The 14993-nt window shown below is 34.9% G+C and overlaps 1 pseudogene; it reads left to right on the forward strand.

The window, feature by feature from the left end:
- Positions 1-5313: 5313 nt before the first annotated feature.
- On the forward strand, positions 5314-6276 carry LOC116554543 (annotated as a pseudogene).
- Positions 6277-14993: the final 8717 nt, after the last annotated feature.

Here is a 14993-nt window from a genome sequence, read left to right on the forward strand (position 1 = left end):
GTGGAAAAATATTTGGCCTTGTAATTATTCAGAACTGAACCTGAGTCCTGGTTTTATTATTGTTTTGTTAGTTTGGTAAACTTGAGAATTCCCTCTCAGTATCAGTGTATTCAAAGGCAAAACGGGATTAGTGACAGCTATTTCATGTACATTTTCCTCAACTGCATTTTGAGGCAAGTATGCTGAGTTCCAGTGTGGACTCAATTTCATGAAAGTTTTTTAACATGGAAAACATGATAGAAACAATAAGTTAAATAAGTTATACATTTATTTAGCATTATGATTATTGTCTATGTCTTATGATTATTGTCTATGTCATTATGATTATTGTCTATTACTTATGATTATTGTCTATGTCAGGCAGTCTTGTCATTGGCAGTCATCAGTTTCTTCTACCTGTTTCACTGTTTCTTCATCAGTCTCTTTCTGTTTCATTGTTTCTTCTATGTGTTTCTAAAACATTTCATGTTTTTTTCCAGAAATTAATTGTTTATACCTCGTATTGTTTACCTATCTTAGGCATCCTATCAAGATGCAAATTCCCTTATAAAAGATATGCTTTTAAAATATTTTTACTATACAGATTAAACAGTATTAAAGTTTGACTTAGTACATATTCCTGTGTGAACTTGATAAAGTTCCCACAATGTGAGAAATATGGTAGTGCTCTTGAGATAGTAAGGACAATTACCTGAATTCAGGCTGCATGAGAAGTTAAGTGTCCTCAAGCTATTTAAAATGTGGTTTTCAGTATTGGTATAAAGTGCTATCCCAGTTTCATAACAGGAGATCGCCTTGAACTCTCCTGAGGTATAAAACACAGCCTTTTTCTAACATCTTGATGCAAGATAGCATAGAACAACCAATTAGCATTTCTTCCTTTGAGAATGATCTCCACTGTGATTTCACTTCTAATTGCCTCTTCTTATACATTTGGGGATTCTCCTGAGATATATGCTGATGCCAGTGATGTGGGTATATATCTTCTAGCACTGGCCGGAATTTGACCTTTGGTGTCATGGAAAAGACACCCTTATTTTCACAGGTAAAAAAGGAAATGTTTTTGCATATCATTTTTCAATATCTAATAATGTCTGTATTCACTTGGTTAAATTGTGTACCTTTTAGATAGCAATGTGTTTAAGTGGGTAGTTTTGGGGCAAATTTGCACAGACAATGCATTTTCATGAAAGAAAATCTGTAGGGAGCTTACTTAGCTTTGTCTTTCACTTTTATGATATTGTCAGTGTTATTGAAACATCCTGATAGAATTTCACAGTACAAATATTTCATCAGATGTTTCCACTGTTACTAGTTTCAATAAATATTATTTTTGTGTTTTCCATTTGCCTAATGTCTTGGTGTCTACCGTCACCAGTCTCCACAAGAAAAAGACAAATTGAAAATAATTTAGGTTTACATAGTTTAATTCATCATATAAAATTTTTCTGATGCCAAAGTAAATGCTCAAACAGACTTTATTGTGACCACTAAACATATGAGAAAGTGGTCCACTAGATTCAGTATGTGGAGCTAACAAATTTGAACGAACTGATCTTTAAGTCCTCCTGGATTCTCTAGATTACGGGTTCTTTTCCAATGCCCTATATCTGTCTAGAGACCTACTTTTTTTTACAACCAATACTTGTGCTTCAGGGAGACTTCAGTTTTCAGAATTTTTTTTTCAACAATGTACTTGAAACATAAATCAGTCTGATAATAATGAAGCCAGTCTAATTATAATCAAATAACTAAATTGTGTCAAGGCCCTTAAACAGTAAGTTGATGAATAAAATTCTCACCCCTATTTTTCTAGGCTGCATTTTCATCATCAAAGTTACTGACTACATTTGGTTGTTCATTTTGAGTGTTTCTTGCCTCTCAGCAGCAGTAGACACATTTCTCATGGGCTCTATGTCTGTATATTAGTTGTCTCTGTTTGTCATTTTCTCACAATTCTAGAATTAAAATATGGTTAATGATGATGGTGTCCACTAAAAGTGCATGTCCACATGACCAGTGAGACCTGAGCAAATTTGCAAAGCTCATTACAGACTAAGTTAGGACTAAAACCAAGATCTTGTACTGAAGAAGTTGCTCATCATCTGAGAGTTAAAAGAAGCACTGTGCCTTCCTCTTGCTAATTAAGTTACAATTCATAGGCATTATTCCAGATTCTTGGCCCTTTTTTGCATTCTTTACAGTAGGGCACTGATACCCTGGCTGGCTGGCTTTCTTCTTCCTCATCCATCTCTTATCTTTGTTAGAGTGCCTGTCACTATCGTCTGTAACTCAGAGAAAGCTTGAATTCAAGATCCTTATTTGTTCATATTTGTTTCCTCAGTAACCCATAGTGTTAATCATTGGGGCAGGATAAGGAGGCAATAATATTAGATAAAGTGAATTTTAACACTTCTGGAAACAATTTCTATCATTACCCAGCCAGTCAATGCAATTGAAGGAAGAGAGAGATTTTCCTGGGAAAGTAAAATATTATAGAAGAAGGGCGCTGCTCTTGTTCTTCAGAATTATAATATAGGATTCCTCTTCTTTTTTTTCTGCTTCTGAGTTGTAAGCTAGGACCAGAATATAAAATGCTCTGGGCCTGGTTACTCACTTAACTAAATTTATTTCCTCTATATTATCCACTGCTCCACTTCTACCATCCAGCACCATGTCTAGAACTTGAAAAATGCTCAGTGATTATTTACTCTAAGCATACATGCATAAACAAATGCATGGCTGCCATCGTTTTGCAAAGTAAATTAGTTTTCGAACTATAAAATCTCACTGTAATAAGAACTTAACAATTTTTGTAAGACCTCATACAATTTTATAGAAAATATGTGTCTAATATTCTTAGATCAGGCAAAAAATAAAGAGCTATTCATATTGAGTCCCTGAGCCTGCTCAGAAGAGGTAAGTTTTATCAGCCTCTGACAAGTTCTCTAATAATGACATTTGCTAATATCTGAATTGCCCCATGAGGAAAAACAAATCAGATGTAAATTTCATTTTATAAGCAATTGTTAGTATACTGAAATTGTTTGTTAAACAAAATTTGGTGACAGATGAACACATGATATTTTAACCTAATTGAATATATATTTAAAATAATTTTTGATACGTTCAGTGAATATATAATGTCTGTATAAATTATAAGCTACAAAATGCAGTGACTATACATTAAACCACTACCTGGAATTAGAAATAATTTCTGTGCATTGTGTAAAGTAAAGGTACAATTTAATAATTTTTCCATTTAAATAATCCACTAAGCCAATAGTAATTACTAATAGTAAATAGCCCCTCTTTCCAACCCTGATCTGAAATTCCATCTCTGTTATATGTCACATCACCTATGTACATACAGCCACTTCTGGACTTTCTGTTCTGGAACATTGGTTAAAGTATATATTTTTAAAAATTTCATGTCAATAACACACTATCCTGAATACTGTTTTTATAGAAAATTTTGATATCTAATAAGTAACTGCTTATTGTCCTTGGGAGATATTGACTCTTCCCATTATATGGAAATATTAGAATCAGTTTTTCCACAAAAATTGTGATTGAATTTTGATTGGAATTTGATTGACTATGGATCATTTAGGAAATATTGATCTTTTTATTATATTGAATCCTTCCATCAATGAACAAAGAATCTCTCTACATTTTTTTAAGGCCTTTCTTTTCTTTTCTTTTCTTTTCTTTTCTTTTCTTTTTTCTTTTCTTTCTTTCTTTCTTTTTCTTTCTTTCTTTCTTTCTTTCTTTCTTTCTTTCTTCTTTCTTTCTTTCTTTCTTTCTTTCTTTCTTTCTTTCTTTCTTTCTTTCTTTCTTTCTTTCTTTCTTTTACTTTTTTAAGATGGAATCTCACCTCCCTCTATCACCCAGGCTGGAGTGCAGTGGCATGATCTCAGCTCACTACAACCTCTGCCTCCTGTGTTCAAGTGATTCTCTTGCCTCAGTCTGTTGAGTACCTTGGGTTACAGGCATGCATCAGCATGCCTGAATGATTTTTTGTATTTTTAATAGAGATGGGGTTTCACCATGTTGGCCAAGTTGGTCTCGTGCTTATGACTAGAAGTGATCCACTTGTCTTGGCCTCCCAAAGTTTTGGAATTACAGGCATGAGCCACCATACCTGGCCCATTTTTAAGGCTTTTTAAATTTGTGTGGCAATGGCATCAAAGCAGGTCAGACCACTTATTCTGGGGATATTAGCAGTGAGTAAGTATAGATTGAGAACCTGAAAATAACTTTTTCATCATCTTAGGTGATTAAGTTAATTCCTTTTATCCTCATGACTAAACTACACATCAGGGTTAACATAATGGAGGAGTGGAAATTCACTGATATAGGACTTCTTATGCAAAAATATGAAAGAGCACGTGAGCCAAGCAGGGGATTTTACTAGTGGTTCTGTGCAGCATGAGTGTAGTAAAATAGTGAGAAATTGAAATATAGGAACAAATTAAAATATAGGCTGAAATCTCAAAGATAATAAATATTAAATTGTGTATAGAATTGAAATATTGATAAAGGAGTATAAATACACATGTTTAACCCAACAGACAGGCTAAATTGTGGTGTGGAAATTAGAAAAAATACTTATAAACACATGAATCAATGTTAAAGACTCAAATGAAAGGCTTTATTTACGAGTTCCCAAAAACTAACTTACAAAACAAAGAAACAACATACACATCACCACCAAAAGCACTACTACCAAGAACAACAAAATATATAAATACACCTTTAAGGTTCAAGACAGTAAGTTGAACTTGATGAGATATATAGCATATTAGCAGATCACTGAATGGGGATGTATAAGATGCGTGTCTGAGTGAGATAAGTCACTTCATCTCTCTGAGGTTCAGTTTCTCAATCTTCAGAATAAAGAACTTTGCCTGAGTTATCCTCAAAGTCCTTTCCACCTCTCTGTGTAGCTTTGTATGTATATGAAAGCAGGTCAGTAGAAGTTCAAAGCATTTCCAAATCTCTATTACAATTTTATCTTTAACATATTATCTAGATTTTTAAATTTCCCAAAGTATAGGAATACTTCAATTTATAATGGTGCATTAAGTCTCCAATTTAATTACACAGTGTGATTACCAATTTAGCCTAAATGGAAGCCACTTGTTGAAATGTTTAGACTTGCTTCATAGTATAACTATGCACCTTGTTACAAAACTGCTACTGAGATAACATAATTAAAGACTTTTTGATCTTTTTATACAAAGCATGATATTTAACCAGGGTCTTAGTGATTTTTAAAAAGTTTCTACTTTTCCTTAGATAATCAGACCAATGCCTCTCCTATGAGACAAAGAAACGTCCAGAAGAAACTACACTGAAGTAACAGAATTTGTTCTCTTGGGTCTGACAAGCCGTCCAGAGCTGCGAGTGGCTTTCTTTGTGTTGTTCCTTTTTGTCTACATAGCCACTGTGGTAGGAAACTTGGGGATGATTATTTTAATCAAAATTGATTCTCGACTTCACACTCCCATGTACTTTTTTCTCTCAAGTTTGTCCATTCTAGATCTGTGTTTCTCCACAAATGTCACTCCCAAAATGCTAGAAAATTTCTTATCGGAGAAGAAGACCATTTCATACTCAGGTTGTTTGGTGCAGTGCTATGTTGTTATTGCCGTGGTCCTTACAGAGCACTGTATGTTGGCGGTCATGGCGTACGACCGCTATATGGCCATCTGTAATCCTCTGCTCTACAGTAGCAAAATGTCCAGAGGTGTTTGTGTCCGCCTGGTCATTGTGCCTTATGTCTATGGCTTTCTTCTCAGTGTGATGGAAACCTTGAGAACATACAACCTCTCCTTCTGTGGTGCTAATGAAATCAACCATTTCTACTGTGCTGATCCTCCTCTTATCAAACTGGCATGCTCTGACACGTACAGCAAGGAGCTGTCCACGTATGTAGTAGCTGGCTACAGCAATGTCCAGTCCCTTCTGATCATTCTCACATCCTACATGTTCATCCTTGTCGCTATCCTCAGAAGCCGTGCTGCAGAGGGAAGAAAAAAAGCTTTTTCCACATGTGGCTCCCACCTGACAGTCGTTACAATCTTCTATGGAACCCTCTTCTGCATGCATTTGAGACGCCCCACAGAGGAGTCCGTGGAGCAGGGGAAAACGGTGGCTGTGTTTTACACTACAGTGATACCCATGCTGAACCCCATGATCTATGGCCTCAGGAATAAGGATGTGAAAGAGGCATTTAAAAAAGCAATAGGAAGGCAAAAATTGGAAAAATGAAAATGCTAATATATCATTAAAAATTTGTGAAGTAATGAGATCGAGATATAATATTGTTGGGTTAGATGTCACATTTTAGGCTACATTTGCACAATTCATATCTAATTTTCTATGTTAGGTAGCTGACTGGATTAAGCTTCCTGTAAGTAGCAGGTTAAAATGGGAAGAATAGAAGATGCCATTTAGGCAATTTATTTATTCTCATGCCTGCTTGTATCAGCAAGTGTCATTTCTTGCAAAAAATAGCGGCTTAAACAAAACTGAATTTTTGCCTTATTTTGTTTTGATAATAGTCATTCCATTAAAGTTATTTTGTAAATCATGATGTTTAGGTTTAGTTGTGTTTAGATGTGAACATGAGCAGGGAGGCTCACTCCAGTGCAAGTAAATTACTATATTTTTACTTTCCTTCCATTTCACTCATCATGATACCATGAAGGGTTTTAATATGGTCTCAGCCAAATTACAATATTCCTTAATCTTTAGAGATTGTTAGAGAAGTGTCAACATTGCTGATGTTAAATCAATGAACAGCAAGTGTGTGCTAACATTTTCTTATTTAGTTTCTCCATTTATTAACATTGTATCTTACAATATCTTTTTTTTTTTTTTTGAGATGTGTGGGGTTTCTCTCTGTCACCCAGGCTGCAGTGCAGTGACACAATCTCACCTCTGCCTCTCAGGGCCAAGCAATCCTTCCCCCTCAACTTCCCAAGTAGCTGAGACCACAGGAGCATGCCACCATGCCTGGCTAATTTTTGTGTATTTTTAATAGAGACAGGATTTTAACAAAAGAGGACTTGTGGTCTTCATGGACCATTGTCCTAAGGGAGCTTTCATAACTGTGAAACCATGGTGTAAAAAAATATTCTAAGCCAGGCAGTCACAGTGGCTCATGCCTGTAATCACAGCACTTTGGGAGGCTGAGGCGGGAGGATCACTTGAGCTCAGGAGTTCCAGGTTAGAGTGAGATGTGACTACACCACTCAGCCACTCACTCCAGCCTGAGCAACAGAGAAAGACCCTGTCTCTGAAAAAATAAAATAAAATAAAGAAATAAGAAATAAAATTAAATCCAAGTATGAGGAAAGAGTTGGAATCAGGTTATTTGGCTGTTTACCCAACCGTCTAAAAATTCTTCTCAGCCTGATGGAAATCATGAGGTTCTATAACTCCCCTTCCGTGGTGCTAAATCCCAATCACAGATGTGATCTGTCTTGACAAGTGTGCGCCTTGCTGAAATAGTGCTTGAAACCTGATCATTTTTAGAATGCCCTAGAAGAAGAACCCACAGCATTTATCCAGAAAGAGCCAGTCTAAACAGAAACAAAACTGTTAGGGATCACAAGCTAAGTTACTGCATAGTAAGAGAAGTACTACCTAGCAAAGATGTGCCTGATATTCTAAGCACTGACCAAGCCTGATGGTGTTTCTTCTCATATATAACCCTGCTTTAAAAGTTAAAGGCATGGATAAGGCAGTAATTTAAATACAATGACTATCATCATTTTGTTATTAACTAATAATATCTAACCATTAGTTCAATAAAGATATATTTGGATTGAAAACAATGTTTCCCGTAGAGGTACAATTTATCCTGTTAATTGTTATGCTTAGGAGAAAAGGGAATATGATCTTCAGAGACCTGTGAGCATTTACTAGAATCTTACTGACTGACAGATAACCCAAAGAGTCTTTTGTTCTAGACCATAATTTTATTGAGTCAATATTCCATGATCATATATGACTGAAAGAAAATCAAACTGTTTTACCTTCAACACACTCACACACACTTTCAGGTCCTAGTGTGTGTGTGTGTTTTCCACATTCTCTGTGGTTACCAACTTGTCCTACAATTCAATTCAATTCTGACACTATCTACCTGGCATTGCCTCAGACTGCACAGGCTCAGCCCCGCAACACTCCTTTGCCTCCCATCCCCCAGCCACTTCAGATACTGATGGCTAGTCTGTGATCCAGCATTGCATGATAGCTCTAAAATGCTCTGTGTTATTTGAAGGAAAAATAGTGTATAAAATTGGGGGAAAAAATGCCAGGCAGAGTGGCTCATGTCTATAATCCTAGCACTATGGGAGGCCGAGGCAGGAGGATTGCTGATTAGCCTGTGCAATATATTGAAATGTTGTCTGTACAAAACAAAAACAAAAAACCAACCAACCAACCAACAAACAAAAAACGTAGTCAGGAGCAGTGGCACATGCCTGTAGTTGCAGCTACTTGGGAAGCTGAGGTGGGAGAATTGCTTGAGACTGAGAGATTGAGGCTACAGTGGGCCTGTATTGTGCCTCTGCACTTTCAGCCTGGGAAACAAAGAGATACCCCTTCCCAAAAATAAAAAATAAAGTACAATTGGGGAAAAATTAAGAGGTCTCAAAGTTCTGAATACAGAAAACTCAGCAGTGATCAAATAAGAATAAGAATATATCACCAGAATATAAGATCCATGAGCATAGATACAACTTTTTGGACTATGTTCCAGGCACACAATAAATGCATAAATGAATAAATAAATGAGTGCCAATATCTATAGGTGATGACATCAAGATTAAGAATTGTGCTTTTTCACCAGGTGCTGTGACTCATGCCTGTAATACCAGTGCTTTGGGAGGCTGAAGTGGAACGATTGCTTAAGCCCCCAAGTTTGAGACCAGCCTGGGCAACATAGCAAAACCCCATCTCTAAAAACTGTACAAAAAGAAATTAGCTGGGTATGGTGGAATCAGTTTATAGTCCCAGTTACTGGGAGACTGAGGTGGGAGGATGGCTTAAGCCCAGGAATTTGAAGCTGCAGTGAGCCAAGGTTACACCACTGAATTTCAGCCTGGATGACAGAGCAGACCCTGTCTCAGAAACAGCCATCACCACCACCACCATCACCACCACCACCACCACAACAACAACAACAACTAACAATTGTTTTTCAATGCTTTAGAGTACATTCACCTGCTAGAAATCAGACACAGCCCTGTGGAAAGCAGGAAGAGAAACCAATCAAGTTAGTTTTTTCCAAAGTAAAAAACAGAACCTCAAAATATTAATCAAGCTCAATTAGAGAAATAAAGTTGCATGCTTTACGATACAGAGATTGTGAACTGAAAGTATATCCACTACATTTTCAAACAATTATCTTTGTCAATATCAATTTAAATCATATTTCTCAAGCGGGTTAACTTATTTTTCCTCCTAAAGTGGTAGAAACCATAAAGACTAGGAAAATAGCGATTTGAAATCAGTTTTATCAATAAAAACAATAAATCAAGGAATTATTTTTAATATTAAAAAAGAACAAAACAACACAAACAACAATAGGAAATTATCAACCCTAACCTAGGAATTAAATTGGTTTTAAAGAGTTATATCAATTGTTTCAGAAAGGAGAAGCCCATTTAGTGTTTATCAATGACATATTCATAGGAAATGTATTCTCCTTTATTCTCTCATTTTTTTTCTAATTATCTTACTCTAAAAGGGAAGAGGCTTTCTTCATTAATACAAAAAAGTGGTAGTATGCCTATTGTGAAGTCTAAATTATTTCAAATATATGTTGTGGCTGATGCAACATGGACATGATTATTATCACATGGGAAAACAAGACTTTTTTTTTAATTGCACTTTAGGTTCTGAGGTACATGTGCAGATCATGCAGGGTTGTTGCACAGGTAAGTGATTTGCTGCCTCCATTCCCTCGCCACCTATATTTGGCATTTCTCCCCATGTTATCCCTCCCCAACCTCTTCATGCCCCACTGTCCCTCCTCTAGACCCCCAACAAACTCCACTGTGTGATGCCATTTTCCCGCTCCAAACAAGTACAACACAGTCCCTAGGATACCTAGAAAACATTTTAAACAGGAAGAAAGCAAAATCTCAAGTTTTCCCAACTCTTGTTTTTAAAAATTCTAATTCTGTTGAGAGACATTTTGCTTTTGGGGGTCACTTTACATTGCAGATGATGCAATATGTAACATTTTAATTACTTCAGGTTTCTACCTGTATTCCCTAGTGAGAAAGCCCCATAGTGAGAAATCCAACACTTATAAATCCTTCTGAATTATTCATTGATCATGGCAGATGGGATGCTCCCAAGAAGATTTTTTTTCCCCATGCACAGGTAGGTATATGCACAGGGAAAATCAATGTGTTTTTAAAAAATCTGTCTAAATTGTCAGTTCTCTAAGCTGTCCTAATTTCTAGTAGGAAGATTTCTAATTCTGTGGAAGGTTTATAGGAAGTATTTTAGAAAGGCTTCTCTGTGGCAATGGAAGTTGGATGTGGATAGTGCTTTGGACTTGATGTTCCCAGTGCAAGAACTACAATTCAATAAGTCAAAGAAATGTATATTACTTTATCTGAACAATGGAAACCCTACACACAAGTGTCACTAAGTGGTAACCAAAAAAATAGTGTTTCTGTTTCATTTACTAAAGATATTTTCTTGGTAATACAAGTGATATCATTGATTTCTCTTTCTTTGTGTCTCTGTCTTTCTATCATACACATGTATGGAGTCATTGAATTAAACTTTTATGCAGTATGAGCATCTATACAATACCAACAATATGTTTTCAAACTCAGTTATTGACATAGAAGCCTTCTTGTCCACAGACATTAATAAATGATTCTACATTACTTAGAAACCACCAGGTTCTTTTTTCATTCTTCTTTCTCCAACCTCACTGGCTGGAGCTTTGCATGGACACAGCCTGAGAGAACGAGTCAGCTCTGTGTATCAGCTCTGCGTGTCATTTATAATTCTCTGCCCTCTTACAGGTAGCACTTCGTTACAGCTAGCTTGTAAGTCCCTTGCAGTTTATATAATGGGCTCTGACACTTTGTAGGGTGACCAACCTTCTTGGTATGCCTAAGACCATGGAGTCTACCAAGATGCAAACCTTACATTCCTAAACTAGAAAATATCAAGACAAACTGAGTGACAGTTGTTCACCCTACATATATCTTACCACAACCGATAGTAAACTTAGATGGATTTCATGAGAGTATCAACCATTGGAATCTCATTGTGTTATGCAATTCAAATTTGTCATTAAACGTCTGTTAAAATTTGAAACCTTCTTGGAAACTTAACTAATTTGGCTTGACTTTATTCATTGACACACTGAGCATTTAAGTGACTGCAGACCAATATTATTTATTTTTTTCTTATATTTTGGACTAGAGTGGCCATAAGTGAAAAGAGGGCAGTTACAAATGTTTTCATAAAATATATATTTTCTTAATCACCAACTAAATCAACAAAGCTGTAAAAAATGTTTCCTCAGAATGTGTGCATAGAGTAAGCCTATAATGTTGTTTCCTTCAATCACTGCTAACCTTCCAAGAAAGGATGAAAATCATGTCACATTTTCCCAATCTCTCTTTTATTTCTGTCATGTGAATTCCAACAAAGAGATGAGTAATGGGAGAAGCATGTATATAATAAGAAATCTAAGATAAGGGCAATTACTAGGGAATGAGGACAGAAGGACAGAAATCAGATGATAGGGAGCAGGAAAAGGGACATGTCTTCACAGACAAGAAATAGAGTATTAGTAATAGCTATTGATTCAAGAAAGGTGAAACAGTGAGTTTCCTGGAAAACATTAAATAAATTAATAATAACAAAACTAAATAAAAGAGACTTACACTTAAATATGTGACCAAGGACATTTAGTTCCAATTATGAATTAAGCTGGTAAGAGCATACACTTGTACACATGATCTAAAATTAGTGTGTGTTTTTGTATTGAGTGACACAGTTTGGCAGGAACAAAGCTGCTTTCCAATAAAGGGTTTGATGAAAGGCTTCTAGTAAGAAGGAATTGATGAAGATGTTATTATAAATGCATAAAGGTAGAATCAATTATAAGAAGTATGGTAATAGCAGCTAACTCTATTTAGTGTTTCCTGTGTGCTAGATATTTTTTACACCCTTTCCTTGTATCATCTTAGTTAATCCTTACAAAAACTTTATGTTTTTTTCAGAAGAGGAAACAATCTTCAAGACATGAGTAACATTATTTTAAAGCAAACAATCAAATCATATTATGCTGTATTGTAAGTGAGATACTAATCTTTAAAGAAAAATATTCCTTTTAAATGTTTCTATTAGGGCTAGAGCTGAATGTATAATTTTTGTTACTGATCCAAGGTATATTTGTATTGCCTCTAAAAGTTCTGTGGAAAAATATTTTAAATAATTTTCTACATTCTATTGTTGTACTACTATGCTTTGGAATATCTTAAAGATATTTTCTCATGTAATATCTCATTCATCTTCTTTATACTTTTATGAAGTAGGTCAAAATATTCACTATTTATGTAATAGAGAAACCATTATATCAGTTGTTTTTATGCAAATTGTATGAATCTGTGTGTATGTGTGTGTGCATGATTTGTCCAATAGTTACTACGAAGTGTGTAGGATACATATTTATGTGTGTGTATTTCTATTATTTTGTATTTATTTATTTATTTTTGAGATGGAATCTCACTCTGTTATTTAGGTTGGAGTGCAGTGGCAGGATCTCAGCTCACTTCAACCTCTGCCTCCCGGGTTCAAGCAATTCTCCCTGCCTCAGCCTCCTGAGTAGCTGGGATTACAGGCGCCAGCCACCAGACCTGGCTAATTTTTGTATTTTTTTTTTTTTTTTTAGTAGAGAAGGATTTTTGCCATGTTGGCCAGACTGACCATGAACTCCTGACCACAGGTGATCCACCCGCCTTGGCCTACCAAGATGCTAGTATTACAGGCATGAGCCACTTTGCTGGCCTCAATTATTTTAAAATGAATACTACATTTTACAACCACTTTTCTTTTTCTGAATACATAACACACTAAAATATAGTACTCAAAAAACAAGGCCAGAGAATGTTAAAAACTAAAAGCCAAAGTCTTTTATTTCTAAAATAAAATTTTAGCTATTTCTACTGAAGTCATTTCCATTTTGCAAAAAAAAAAAAAAAAGAAAAGAAAATTAACTTACAAGAACATTTGAGATTCATATTAAACTTTTTTACTCATCCGAATATTATGTTTATAGTAATTCAAAAAACACACAATCCTAATATGAGTTTTTTATGTGTAACTCTCTTGACCATTACAGGTTCAGAACCTTCTTCACACAAATGCATGACTTTCTTAGCCATTATTGGACACTCAAGTTGTACAGTGTAATGAAAGATTCTTCACAAAAACTCTGAAGGAAACCAAATGTTTCCTATGACTCTTCTTTTGTCACCTGATGATAAAGTAAAAACTATTAAGAAAAAACAAAAATGTTAACTTTTTTTTCTAAAGGCATAAAGGAGAATGCCAAAATATAATTGGGATTATGTTAATAGATTTTTATAGAATGCTTAATATTAGTGAAAGTCAGTGGGTTTAACCTATCTGATGATTTTTACAAATAAGAAAATTGGATCTCAAATTAAAAAAAAATAACTGAGTAAGAATACAGCTTGGCATTTTCATCAGTTTATCCTTTTATGATACTTCATGTATATTATCTTTCTTAATTTTCATGGCTCCCTGAGGCATACCCTTTCTGTATCCCTATTTACTCATGAAGAAACTGAAACACAGGGCTTAGGTCTAAGGTCAAATGCACACCTACTAGATAGCAGAGTAGCAGAGCTCGAAATTAAACCCAAGAACCTCTAACCATTTTACTGTTAATGAAATATTTCAACTTTGTTAATATATAATATCTAATGGAACAAATGGATCACCTGAGTCATTAATTTTCATTCTCTCTCAGCTTAACATCAATGGAGACCAGCTGGGAAGTGATAGTAATATGTTTCTAGCTTGCTTTTAGGTGGCAAATATAGGGTAGTTTTATGGAGGATGATCAGTCATGCATTCTCTTGGTCCATGAATAAATGTAGCATAAGTAGAAAACTGCTGCTTGTAAATTAGCTCAAGATATTTAAAGTAGAGTATAAGACTCTGCTAGAAGGTAATGAGAATCAAGATAACTGTCTTAAACTGATGTAGTCAAAAACGAAAAATACCTTTCTCCCTAAAGTCTTAACAATTTTTTAGCTTGCTTGTACATTTTATGGATTTTATTAATTAAGCTATATACTTAGAGAAGAATAATGTAGTCCTTTGCCCAGTATTTTATTACTCTTATGTTACTCACCCTTCTAAGAGAGGAAAGAAGACACTGGCATAGAATTTGTTAATCCTTTAAAACCAACAGAGAATAAGATTCTAAAGAGGAGATGATGCTTGAGTTTATGTTTATCAGACTTGTTTAAAACAGAGTTACGGCTAGCAGTGATTAAATTTTTTTAGAATGATGTAAACAAAATTAATAATTGCCTAATTAACTAAAAAACTATTCTTTTTTGATATGTGTAATGATTTTATGTTAAGGCATGTATATATTTTTATCAAGTCATTTTTCTAATACTGTTTCAATTTTGCAAGGTGATTAAATGGAGGTACCATATAACTTTCTCATTATGGAGATTTTCTTGGCCATCGCTTTAAATAAAACACTAATATGTGATAGATCATCTAATCTCTACTTAGTAAAATGTTAGCACCTTCTGAAAGTTAGGACCAGTGTTAAGTTTTTGTCTTTCCAGTATATGGCAAAAATAAACATTATGCTTCTGAAATCTCTATTTTTAGGCATGTAAAAACTAGATCTCGTTAAGTTATATCACTATATTTCTGAATTTTTGCAT

This window comes from Sapajus apella, unplaced genomic scaffold, assembly GCF_009761245.1.
Source record: "Sapajus apella isolate SASKATOON/1434 unplaced genomic scaffold, GSC_monkey_1.0 scaffold14, whole genome shotgun sequence".
Taxonomy (NCBI): domain Eukaryota; kingdom Metazoa; phylum Chordata; class Mammalia; order Primates; family Cebidae; genus Sapajus; species Sapajus apella.